The sequence below is a fragment of the Pleurodeles waltl genome, chromosome 4_2 (genome assembly GCF_031143425.1).
Source record: "Pleurodeles waltl isolate 20211129_DDA chromosome 4_2, aPleWal1.hap1.20221129, whole genome shotgun sequence".
NCBI classification, from domain to species: domain Eukaryota; kingdom Metazoa; phylum Chordata; class Amphibia; order Caudata; family Salamandridae; genus Pleurodeles; species Pleurodeles waltl.
Window position 1 is genome coordinate 521,638,136 of NC_090443.1, and position 13,340 is coordinate 521,651,475.

At 44.6% G+C, this 13,340-nt stretch overlaps 1 protein-coding gene across 3 annotated transcripts in view; it reads left to right on the forward strand.

The window, feature by feature from the left end:
* Positions 1–13,340, forward strand: part of LOC138293042 (dimethylaniline monooxygenase [N-oxide-forming] 2-like) — a 476,533-nt gene that overhangs the window by 118,225 nt on the left and 344,968 nt on the right. The window contains exon 2 of one of the 3 annotated variants that reach the window (XM_069232030.1): positions 9,758–9,817. The exons of the other annotated variants lie outside the window; for them this stretch is intronic. The gene's annotated coding sequence lies outside the window, so the exon portion shown is untranslated. The remainder of the gene's footprint in view (positions 1–9,757; positions 9,818–13,340) is intronic. 3 annotated transcript variants of the gene reach the window in all.

Below are 13,340 nucleotides of genomic sequence, written 5' to 3' on the forward strand. Positions count from 1 at the left end.
ACAAGTGGTGACCCTGACCTTTCACCTAATAAGGGTGGTGATCCTTCAGATTGTTCTGGGCTGAGCCGGGTCTGCCCATCACCCCTGAGGACCTGTAAATACCCCTAGCAACTCCTAACTCTATATTTTTAGGCCTCATGGTTTGTGTTTTAGGTGTTGAGGGTTCTATTTTTACGTGTTTTAATCTGTTAGGTGGTGACTCACACTGCTTTTGAGTTTTTAACACCCGTAAAACCCTTAGAGCTTTACTGAGCAAATACTGGGTCTTCTTTTTATATTTAGACCTGAGGACAGTGGTATTAGTAAATGCGGGTCTTTCAATCCCCAGGTCGGTTTGCATGCATAGTCACGCGGGTATGTTACACATGTCCGCAACTGTTGAATCACAAGCTTGAACCACCGTGCTTCTACACTGGGCCAACCTTTGTATTAAAGCTCTTACGCTAGCTCTGGAGGCCCCGGTATTGTAACCGTTCTTACCCAGTTTTAAAGTCTTTAGACGGAGTCAGAATTTTAACTGTCTAACAGACTGATGTATTTCTTTTTATATAGGTGTCCAGGACTCTAGTATGGTCCATAGGGCCGGTTTCTAGGTCGTTATTTGAGACTTTATGTGTATGAGTGACACCCCCTTGAGCAGCCCCTGCTATAGGACCCTGGTTACCACTGTGACCCTCTTTCTGAGTGCGCAGGATTGGCGCGGGATGTAAAAACAGGGACCCAGTGTGAGCATCCTGGGGTTTGAGAGGCCTGGTCATCGCTAGATGGGGTTCCTAAACTGCGACTTTGTGATCCGCTACACCCTATACTGCTGGTGGGGTATATTGAGGAGGATGGTGAAGACCACTGTGCACAGGCACTTGATGCAGGGCTGGTGGGATCGTACCCCCCGGTGGTGTAACTGGCGAAAACAGACATGGGGAGGTTAAATGCTTATCGTAATAATATAGGGCCTCGGATGCATCAGAAGTGCTGTGGGTGGGTGATGATGATTGTATTCCTGCTGACTGCAACCTTGAGGGGGGACACATTAGAAGTGTCATGGGGCGCTGCTGTGGCTTCAGACCCCCCTTCAGTATTAGATAACGCCTTTAGAAGCCCTATACAATTGGAATAAGGATCCTCTATGTGATGCTCATTTTCAAAGTCTGTGCCACAAAGACTGTGATGGACTGTTACACTGCTTGTTGGTGGTAGTTCGACGACAGGCCCTCCCATATTAGCCTCCGACTGTGCTGAACATTTAGAACGCTGAGGGCTTGGTGGAGCCTTAACTTAACAGCTTTTTTAAAAGACAGGTCTATAAGCGTGTTCTGGGGCTCAGGGGTTTGCAACTTCTTCTTACAATTCTATAAGGACAGGCAGTTTATTTTAGGACTTCTGCATTGGTTAAGGGGCCCGCTGCGGTTTCACAGGGTGCAAGCTGCGGGGTGTCTGGGATTGTGAGCATGATATTGTCAGGGTGTCCCAGTCGCTGCCTTGATGTAGGAGATGTGGAGGGGTTAGCGGTGTTGGATATGCCCTTTACGTTGGTTGATGTGTTGTAGTTAAGAGCTGTACCTGGGTCATGACTGGTGTCTGTAGAACCACTGCATTAGAGGTCCTGCGGTGTTCACGAATACGGCTGTTGCCATGGGGTTTTGAGCGGCCCCGTTGTTGACCTTTAAAGATGACTTCGACCGTTTAGTCTGATGACCGACCCCTCCAGAGCTCTTATGTGATGACCCTAGGATGTAAAGATAACAAAATACATATTAGGTGTTGTTATAGCCGCTATACCACAGGTGTGAAAGAGGCTTGAGATACACTGAGGATTGTATTCATCTGCTCCTACAGTTTCTAAAAATGCACCTGTGGTTTCCTGTTGTGAGGGGGCCTTCTTAATACGCACTTCGGCGTTAGACACTGGGGTCTTCCTCTTGCGTACAGTGTTTTGAACGTTCCCATCAGCCTTCTTGGGTGTTACCCCTGGAGTCGCACATCCCGCAGGGGACCTCGGGATAAAAAAATATATATATTTTACATTTACAATATAATACATACACTATACGTGTTCTCTGGGGGCTCCACCGTCACAGGGTTTATGGGGTTTTAGATTGTCAAGGTGTTTACACCTGGACTCCTTTGTTTACCTGCATAAGTGGTATCCTGAGACACGGTGCGTACATCGTCTTGAACCTGGAGGATCTGTTGCAGAGCGTCAACCGCAAGCCGTAGTTCTGCATCATAACCTGTACAAGTACACAAACACCAGGGTAACCATTAAAAGTCAAATAAAAAAATAACACACACGATAACTCTGTTTAGATTGGTCTTTGCTCCATAACTCACCTTGTTGCATGATCTCCATTTCCTGTGGGACGTCGCAAGCTCTTTTAGGTCCTATGTACAAAAGAGACATAATTGACTTTTAGCACAACTCATTTAATGTTATATGCATAACCCTTTCATAAAACCGTGCTGATCGTTTTTGTTGATAAAGAGGTCTCCGATGCTGAAAAGTTAATAACGACGGTCCCCAGAGCAGTGGATGGCTCTGAGGACCACAGTTATTAACTTTAGAGCGCTGTTCTCAAGAGACCACAATGTCTCTTGAGAACAGCGCTGAAAAGTTAATAACGATGGTCCCCAGAGCGTTGGTCAGCTCTGAGGACCACAGTTATTAAATTTAGAGCTCTGCTATCTGAAACTCGGAAGAGCAGATCTCTAAATTTTATAACCATGCAACCCCCAAAGTTATCCTCTTAAACACACAGCCGCTACAATTAATTGCGTGAATACATAATACCTAGACCAAATGCCATAACTTTTATCCCCCTATAAAATACATGCAGACCCTCAAAAATATATCCAAATACATAGGGGCATATTTATACTCTGTCTGCGCCGAATATGCGTAAAAAAAATTGACGCACATTCAGCTCAAACCTTGCCCCATATTTAAACTTTGACGCCCGAGCCTGCGGACGTCAAAATCCCGTTGTGTGCGTAATTTTTGGGATGCGGCAACCCGCCTTGCGTTAATCATATGCAAGGTAGGCGTTCCCGTCCCAAAAATGACTTAAACGACCGTGCGTCATATTTATGCTTTTGGGCAAAAATGCCGCACTGCTGGGAGGCAGAGCCGGAAAATGACGCGCAGCCCGATTTGCATAAAAAATTAACGCCTGGGTCAGGGCAGGTGTTAAAATGGGGCAAACACACCTGTATTTAATCAGAACACACAGAAGCAACAGCAGAGCAGCATAGCAGCAAAAGGGAGACATGGAGGTGCTTCTCATCCAGCGTGCACGCAGACGCAGAGCCCAGCAACAACAACAGCAGCTACCACACCAGCAGGGACCCCAAAGGCTGTGCAGAAGGCAGTAGAGGATATTCCGCACAAGAACAACCCTTCATGGCCTCAGGGAACATGACATCATCCAGAGGTACAGGTTGAACTGACAGGCCATTCAGCAGCTGCTGCGCAACATTGAGCCACAGTTGGCACCCACCTTGCTGACACCCATCCCAACAGAAACCAAGCTGCTTGCCGTACTTCACATGCTGGCAAGTGGCTCTTTTCAAACAACTGGTGCCCTGGTTGCCGGAATATCACAGCCATCATTCTCTGCCTTTTTGCCCAAAGTACTGGATGCCATCATTGGACTCACACCCCACCACATCTGCTTCCCTAACACACTGTAGAAGTAGCAGGAAACAAAACAGGGGTTTTACCTCATTAGTGGCTTCCCACACGTCCTTGGTGCAGTCGACTGCACACATGTACGCCTTGTACCACCTGCTGCAACTGAACACCCCTACCACAACAGGAAGCACACACATTCCATCAATGTGCAGGCCATTGTCGATCACCAAGGACTGATCACCAACATCGTGGCAAAATATCCTGGGAGTGTCCATGACTCATTCATCTTCCGTCACTCTACCATCAATCAACACTTCCAAAATGGATGGTATGGCAATGGACTACTTGTTGGTAAGTACAGAAACCTACTTATATACACACTTCACAGCAACCCTCTAGGACACACAACACATACACCACAACAGCAACATGTGGACAGGAACACACTGAGGTCGTGACATCGCTAGCCATGTTTCACAGGTCAGCAATGATCCTGTCACACATCTGAAATGAGTGTACAGTCTAATGTTAAGACGTCAATGATCACAACGTTTGGAGTGGTTTGCCTAGTTGTCACCTTGCAAAATGTAAGCGTCTCATTGATGTTTAAATTAGTCCATTGCATAACTCTAAAGGAATGGGATGTCCAGGGTACATAGATGTGAATGTGTTAACAACACTGTCAAAATGAATCTTTGTATGGAACTATCATCTCACCCCCAGTGAAAACACAGGGACACCTGTATCACAAGTCACAGTGCTAGGGAGTGCACACTGTTCTGCAAATCCCAAAACATACCGCTGACAACCGGTCAGCAGCCAAACACTCGTTTAGCCAAGGAAACAACACAATGCAGATGGTACCGCCTAGAAGCCTAGGAAGCAACACAATAACACAAAAGAGACACAGACAACACAAGACACCTACTGCCATGCAAGGTGATATCAATGGGGCAAGCTTCATCAGCATGATCTCAATAATTTTCTCTTTCAGCTGATCAGGGGTATGAGATCCAGCCATGGATAATGACACCATTTGGCAACCCAAGCTCTGCAGCAGAGCGTGCCTACAATGACGCACATAGGAGGACACGCAGCATAGTCAAGAGTACCTTCGGCATCCTCAAGTCGAGATTCTGGTGCCTCAACATCACTGGTGGTAGCTTCCTATATTCCACTGAAATGGACTGTAAGATCATTCTAACATGTGCCATCCTGCACAACATTTGCATAAGAAGGAACATTCCGCTCTTGGAACCAGAGCCACACATGCCTGAAGAGGAGGAAGAGAAGGATGGTGGCCTGCAATATGAGGGGGAACAACAAAACACGGCAGCTGTATTGCGTTGGCGGCAACAAGTTGTGAACAATTTCTTTTAAAAATAATCACCACTGTATGAACTAATGTCAATAAACACCGATAATAATCACCATATCATGGTCTGGGTAATCATTTTTGCTCACCTTTATCTCTAACTATCAGAATAACAGTGTAGCCTGATGGAGCATTGCTGATATACCGATCAGGACATAGAAAATCCCAGAGCAATTGTGATGCGTATCATACAACAGTCACATACACAAACACTGTAAATGACATATATCCCTTACATTTCACCTTTGAAGGGCAATAGCAGAGGACCACACCTATTTCACACATACATGTTGGAAACATGGTTCATCGCAGCATATGGCACACAACTAAGACACCATCACTCAATAAGGGGAAAGCAAGCCTCATACATGAGGCAGTTGATGTGCTATTACATTGGTAACAGGAATGTATGACCAGACCCTTGACAGCAGTAAGTTCAACTGCATCCAATCTTTGCAAGGACTACCTGTGACTAGAGTTCCATATAAGCAGAACATATACAGCACAAGTGCCACACATATGACAAGCATTGCGCACATGACATTCCATGTACATGTCAGCCCATTTCCTAACTCCTGACACACCCATGCTCCTGGTCACAACCCAACTGTCTGAAGACATCCCTGGAATAGTAATATGTGTACCCCGATATTCCCTCCTCTACACACAAAGACAAACAATAGTAATCCAGTGTGCTACACCCTTCCCTATGGTATGCCATTGTCATAGTACATCTGACTGCATGGACGTCAGGTCAATTAATACACTGGCTTGTAGTTTCTATGCCCTGTTAGCACCTGTAGATTGCTTCCCATGTGAAAGGTACTGTTGGACATTTGAATTCAATAATCACATACAGGACTTGTGAGAAGCAGATGCAGCACACACCTGTGATCACCTCCATGCACACCACCCATCTGATTATGCACTGCCCCTGGTGATGCCTGGAACAGCATAGAAGTTGCCATTTTGTCAAATACACCTTTATGCATTGCTAGTAATTAAGCCATGTAACACAGCCCTTGGGTTCATGTGTCACCTTCAAAAACACAGGACATACATAGTTTTCCATGTCAACTGTCTTGTTCTTCCTCCAACCAGTCTTAGTCAGACCACTGATTATGTAACTTTTGAAATTGCTGGATCCTGATTGACCCTGCATCCTGTCAGCCTGACTAGCACCTGTCTGTGCGTTACCCTAAAGATTCCTTGTGGCTACATATGTACCACACTTGCTTTACCAAACTTCACATTCCTCAGAGGGTATTTTGTCATGTGCTTCATCAATGCATACCCAAATACATTGTATAGCATCATCTGCCTTTTAATTGTACCATATTTGTTCAATTGTCTTTGAATACCAAAATCATGGACCATCCCTTGTCTGGGTCTCATGTATGCATGAACGACAAAGTGTGACAGTGTACCAGGGCCGTATGCAGGGATTGGGTACGGTGCCTCCAGCAGAACCAGCTACCTCTGATAATGTCCCTGAAAAGTCCACACATGTTAGGACCCTGACAGTTCACACGCTGAATCACATTGCTCACAACATATTGATGGGCGTGCGTGGTGAATAGCTGTGAGAATAATCAGCACAGAGGCTATGATGTTCTCAGATGCAGTGGGCATTTTAGAGGCCAACCTGGGTACAAATGTTGTAATGACACCTGCCGGAACATGACACCTGAGACATTATCTCACTCAGCATACCAAGGTTGCCCTCTTGACAGTCTTATAACACGTCTTCAGTGACAGGGTGGGACCATCCCCATGTAGGCTCTCATGTCCTCATTGACTTTACTCACATTGATCAACAAAGGATACTCAGTAGATACAGGAATAGCCGCCACTGACTCATGATGAGACCTGGACGTAACTGTGACAACATACACCCCTAAAAATATACAGGATCAACATTGGACCACACACATGGACAAGACACCTCTGTGCAATTGATCACTTGACAAATGTGGACACGTGCTGCCTTGTCTGCTGGTCCACCACAGCCACTGGAGAGTTGTGGCTCAGTTATATGACTTCAACTGTGGCGTCATATTACATTTGTGGTTCACCTTTGGCTGTCTGGGACAATGACATGGTACCCACTTCTATGCATGTGCCTGACTCACAGTGGGTTCACCAACAAGTGCCTAGGAAGCAGTTACCAAAAATCTAGGACATGGGATGGGAAACTTGACATGAACAAGCGTCTGCCATCTATCTGGTGTATGCTTTGTCATTTGTGGTGTCTACGTTACCCAAAATCTTGGAAGTGCACACAACAGATGTTGCTACATGTATGATTAGCACATGTCCTCTCTCATTTCCACAATGACTTGCAGCTAAGGTTTGGACACATTGACTTCACATTCATACAAGCATATTTGTAATAATGCATCTTGTGATGCACACACACTGGGTTGACTAATACATTAGTAGCCACTGCACACACATTGAGCCATAGGCATTGAGGTATTGTACTCATGTGCGTCACCTTGCTATCCTCTCCTGATGCCAAACATGCCCAAATTGTGCAATACATATATGTAGGCCACACATATGGCCATCTAGTGCATCAGCCAAGCGTCAAAATCCTGTTAAGGAAGTAGCGGGTCATGGTCCGCTGCTGAATGATGTCTCACATGTGAACATACACCATCAACACCAAAGTGGGTGCAATCAGCCTATCTCAGTTGTGTCCCAAATGTAACATTACATTAAAATGGAAAAAATACCCAAAACCAGTTTGTGCCCTGAAATGGCCGCCGTTTTTATAGTTATGCGTCATATTTATTCATGCATACAGATTGTGCGTCATATTTTTCGACGCACAGGAGTGAAAATTAGGCTGCATCCAAATAACTGTAAAGACTATTTACTATTATTTGAATGCGGCCTAATTTTCACTCCTGTGCGTCAAAAACTATGACGCACAATCTGTATGTGTGAAAAAATATGACGCATAACGATAAAAACGGCGGCCATTTTATGCAGGAAATGATGTAATAGGATATCCTGTTTACAGATTATGTACAGTGGGTGTACTTTCACTTTCACTTTGCAGTCTGTGATTCTTCTAGACTGTGTGGCTGTGTTCAGAGTGCTGTCCAGTGATTTTGTGCTTTTGTGTCCTGTGTGCTACATTACTTGTTACTTTGTGAAATAAATATTGTTGTTGTATACTGTCTGAGTGTGTTTTGTTTACAATTGTCCGGTATTGTATTGTATTTGTTGTTTGTGGGAGTCTGTTGTGGGTAGTGCTAGTTTGGGGATAGTTGGGCTCTTTGAGTTGTTAAGTTTACTTATTTTTTGTACTTCTACTTTCTCCCTTTTCTCCTTTCTTCTTCTTTATCCCCTATTCCCCTTTTCGGTGCTGAGATATTGGGTAGGTCACGTCTTGGCAGGATGGGTGAGGAGGAGCTTGAGGGGTTTATATGGCTGGTTTGCCATTTCCTCCCACTGATGATCGAGGTAGGGTGATACAGGGGTACCACACTGAGGCACGACAAATCCGGTGGGGAAAGGTGCTGCATCACTTGCAGCACATGTATGGGAGCCAGAGGAATGACCACCAGCTGAAGCACTGCTGGGCTGACATCATCACCAGGGGTCAAGATCTGCTGGACCACCTGGGAATAGTGATTGGTGGCACTGTTGGTGAGTACAAATTATGTAAATCTGCACAATAAAAAGCTCTGTAGTGACATCAGATGATTTGTACAATATCTGCCGGCTAAGTTGCTGACTGTGTGGAATGCTGCGGAAACATACAGGGTCATTGATGGACTATGTGAAGGACCACAATTGCTAGCTGTCAGGAAGCACGTGCTCTGCAAACTTACTGAATACTTTTGTTTAATGTAATTTGGTGCCGTCTTTGTGTCAGACAGCAACACAAAATAGGAGCCAATCATGTCTATATAGGTCACATTTGCCAGTGAAGTATAGATTTACTAAAATATTGGCAACCTTTGTTGACGCAATAGCTAGACTGACTTTAGAAACACTACATGATGAAGAAAATGAGTGCTGGCTTCACGTCAATTGATGATAGCAATGTGGCCCAGACAAATGTCTCATGTGTGTCTGGTGAGTGTGTAAGAAAAGCGTTTTTGGAAGTTCTATGAATGTTATGGATTGTTGTGGTCCTTCATCATTTTGGATACATGTTAGATCTGGATTTGAAAACATCGGGAAAAGGTGCAAGGTGCCCTCAACTAACATCTTACACTGGTATTTGCAGTTTGTTGTGCCACATTCCAATTAGGGATGGCAGTCCAAAGGTATGCACATGGGTTCATATCTCTATGTTTGGTGCAAATCACCATTGCTGGGCCACATCAAATGAAGAAACTGTAACAACATGAGGGCTTCCGAAAGTCCCTGCCCCTCTGTACATTGTACCTATGTGTCATAAATGTGTCATGGTAATGCAGTCCTCAAGTAACCAGGCTTTGGATGTCTCTCTTGGATGCACATGATGAGACGATTCCACTCCATTATTATTTCTGCTCACTAATGAAGGAGCATGTTTGCCACCACGTGATAGTTAGGGCCTCTGCATGTGTGCAGATATGTGTGCAATTGTCACAGGAGACCCATGCTATGTACATGTTAGCCATGCTATATCAGATGCTGTATCATCATGTCTGAATGCCTTTAATTACTTATGTCATCTAACACATAGTTTTTGTCTTTGGAATTGTTGATCAGTGCACAGATTTTGAGCACATTTCTTCCATGCCTTACAGGTGGACCGGCACCCTACAATGTGGGAGAGGTGGCTTCATTTGAGGAACCTGACCACTCCAGTAAGTGTTGATATGTCTGTTATGTGTTGTGTTTGCTGGTTATGTGTGATGGACTCCTGTGTGTTGAACACATAGCAAGGTATGAAGTGCTGGCCAATCATTTGTCTTGTTCCATGAGTGGGATTTCAGTTTCTCACAATTTTTTAGTTGCCCAATGATTATCCTATTGTATTATCTAGGGATTGTAGGTCATTCCTGTAGGCCCGCAATGAGAACTGGGGTGAGTCATGTGGATTACACTTGTATCAACAGGACTGTTGTCCCAACGTCTGCAGTTGCTCCAGGCCCTATCAGTGGAACACCTTCAGGGAAGCCCACAGGCATTGACTCTACACGCCCACACACATCCTCAGCTGGTACCCAGACTGCTCCAGCTGCTACAGTTGACCCTGCAGCTTTTTAGGCAATGAAAAGAAAAATGGATCGTGTCCTACGGAAAATCAGTCACCTGCAGCGGGATGTTCGACATATGAACACACGTGTGCGGTCCATAAAGCAGACTCTCCGAAAGGCCAACCTCTAGACTTTTAATATGGACATGATTCCCTACCCTCATTGCTCTTTCCTTGTTCTTATACTTAGAGGGCTTAGGGGGCTTAGTGTTAGGTTAGTATAGGCTGTTAGTTTAGTTAGTGTTAGTGGGTGGGGGGTTCCTGATTCTTTCTATGTTTTCTTTTTGAGTGTGTAGGTGGGTGGGTGGGTGGCTATGTTGGGGTTCTTGTGTGTTTATAAAAAAAAAGAAATATTAAAATATGTATATATATATATATATATATATATATATCTAAAAAAAATATATAGTTGTTTAGGACAGTATAGTATGTGTTTAGGTTAGTATCTGTTGTCCTCCATGTGTCTTGTTTCATAAGGGGGGTGGGGGGGGCTGATGGTTAGAATGTTTTGATACATGTGATAAGTAAGTTTAGGTTAGGTCAGTTAGGGACATTTGTAGCCCTGGCATTGGCAGAGGATGTGCAGCATGATTGTTAGCTGACAACTGGCAGAACTCTGATGCCAAATTAATGCCAGTTGTTACCCATCTTGTAGGGTTTGGATGTGCTATGTGTGATATGACAGGGACAGTTGTGGGTAATGAGTAGTTAGGGTAGATTAGGGTAGGTAAGACTTTTCCCCGAGTTTCCTCTTCTGTTATTACTGTTTAATAAATATATAGTGAACCCTTTACAGTATGTGTTAAATGCTTGTTGATCAGGGCCTTGGCATAAGTGTACATGAATTTTGTTGTATTACATTTGTGTCCTATGCTACGAACAAATCCCAACTGAGCTGTAAGATTGGCAGCTACCCCAGAGCTACCTTGCAAAGATTCCACCATTCATTGCAACCACCAATCACAGTTAATATGGATCCCAATGTGTTTTTGTCAATAAGTATGTTTTCAAAGTCACAAACAGTGCTTCCAGATTTGGTATTGGGGAAACTGTTTTAGGTCTGACTGCAGTGTGATGTTCAAGGACACCCTTATAAGGTGAGTGGTCGTAAGCACTCTTGTAGTATCGTCTTCATGACTCACAGACATCATTTGTGACACTGTTCAGCATGATTACTTATTTGGATGTAAACTCAGACACCTTCATTCATGCAGTTTTTGGAGTGTTTGCTTAGATTTGTGGGCACTGTTATATGTGTTAGTATTGCATGGTGACAACATTTTGCTGCCACTATTTGATGACTTAGATATCCCTTGAGGAAGCATTATTCTGTCCAACACAGCATGATGGTGTATGGTTTCTCACTTCATCAGATATTACCCTTAGGAAGGGCATAGTATGATGCAATCCTGGCCACTGTGCAAAGCTATCTGACTACATAATTTCAGGACAGTTGTATTGTCAAGCTCTTTAATTTGACAGGAGTCACATTTCAGTTATCTACTGCACAGTTGATGTGTCACATTACACAGAGACAAATTTGTTGTGTAAGTGCTATTTACTGAAAAGTACTTTAGTGCTATATGTACATTGCCCATGATTGTGAGTCCATTATAGTGACATCTTCCATTGTGATCCTACACAAGTGGTAAAGGAAAATGCTTTTGACATGCTGGGGTGATGTGTTAGACAGTGCAGAGAGACAGGATTTGCCAATGAGTACGTGAGAGACAATCACTAGGCAGGATGACACGATTAACAGTGGTTTGCAGAACAGTCATTGAGTACAGTTGTTGTAAGACTGGCCTGTTACAAAGCGCAGGACCTTGGTAATAGTTGGCCATGTGTCAGGGACTAGTGCTTCCGTGTACTTTTCAATGTGAAGGTGATCTGTTCCATGTCTTCTTCTGATGTGTGTGTTGCCTCCTCTCTTCTTGATGGTGGTGGTTGTGAAGGAGCAACACACACCTCAGTGTTAGAAGACGTGGAGTCAGACATTCCGGTCACTGCTACCTGTGAAGGTCTTAAGGGCAGTACTGCTGCAAGGAGGATCTGCTGATTCTTAAGAATAGCAGCCACATCACGATGGTAGGCAGCCAGGTCGGCCCTGAGGGGGTCATGATTGCATTTGTGCATGCAGTGGAAGGTTTGGGGTGCGAGGTGTTGTGGCAACTCCCTTACTGCAGTGGTGAATTCCTTGACAGTTGTTGTAGTACTTGCAGGATGGATGTTAGGGCTTGCATGGCTACTGCCTGATCTGCAGATGACATCATGCATGAACGCACCCCCTCTAGGCTGGCTGCCATAGTTTGCATCCCCACCCGCACCTCATTGGCCAGCTCCCGTTGTACTCCAACTACAGTTCTCTCAAAGCCGGTGCCTGTGTTGACTGAGTCCTCAGCTGTATTGGAGCTGGCAGGTATTACAATCGGGGTTGTGGGTGGATCCTCTGCGATGGCTGCTTGTTCTGTGCTCCTCCTTGTGACTGAAGGTGTGGTCTGGAGGGTTCCAAGGACATCTTGGATGGTCTGCTGGGGAATGTTTGTCAGCTCGTCATCCATGTCATCAGTGCATTCCTGGACAGGCATATCCGCAGGAGATCCATCGTCCTCTGAAATGAAATGGGGTACAATTAGTGTGTCTGTGTTCTGGCATTTGTGATGTGACATGCCTGCCTTGTGATGAATTCACATTGTGATCTTGTTTCCTGTTCATTGCTCCAGTCTTTCAGATGGGCATTCTCCCAGGCCTATGGCCCACCTACATGTCACATGTATTGTATAAAGTTATTGGATTTGTCAGCATCATCTCCTCTAGAGTTGTTTTAGGCCAAATAATGAATTGCCGCCTTCTTGTCCTACTTAAGCCTCCGTCTACATCCTTTCTCATGGTGAGACCTTTCACTGGCTGTGGGTTTTCTGATGGCACTGTACCACAATTAACAATCTGGAGCTGCCCCAGTCTCTGATCTTTCACATCTACTTATATGTAGTTGACATATATTGTATCCTATGCATAGCATTGTAATGGCACAATATGGATGTTGGCATCGGTAATGTGTACAGCTGATGTTGGGGAATGTGTGGAGATTGGATTGCCCTGATAGTCGTAGCAGTATCCAATTTCCTCCT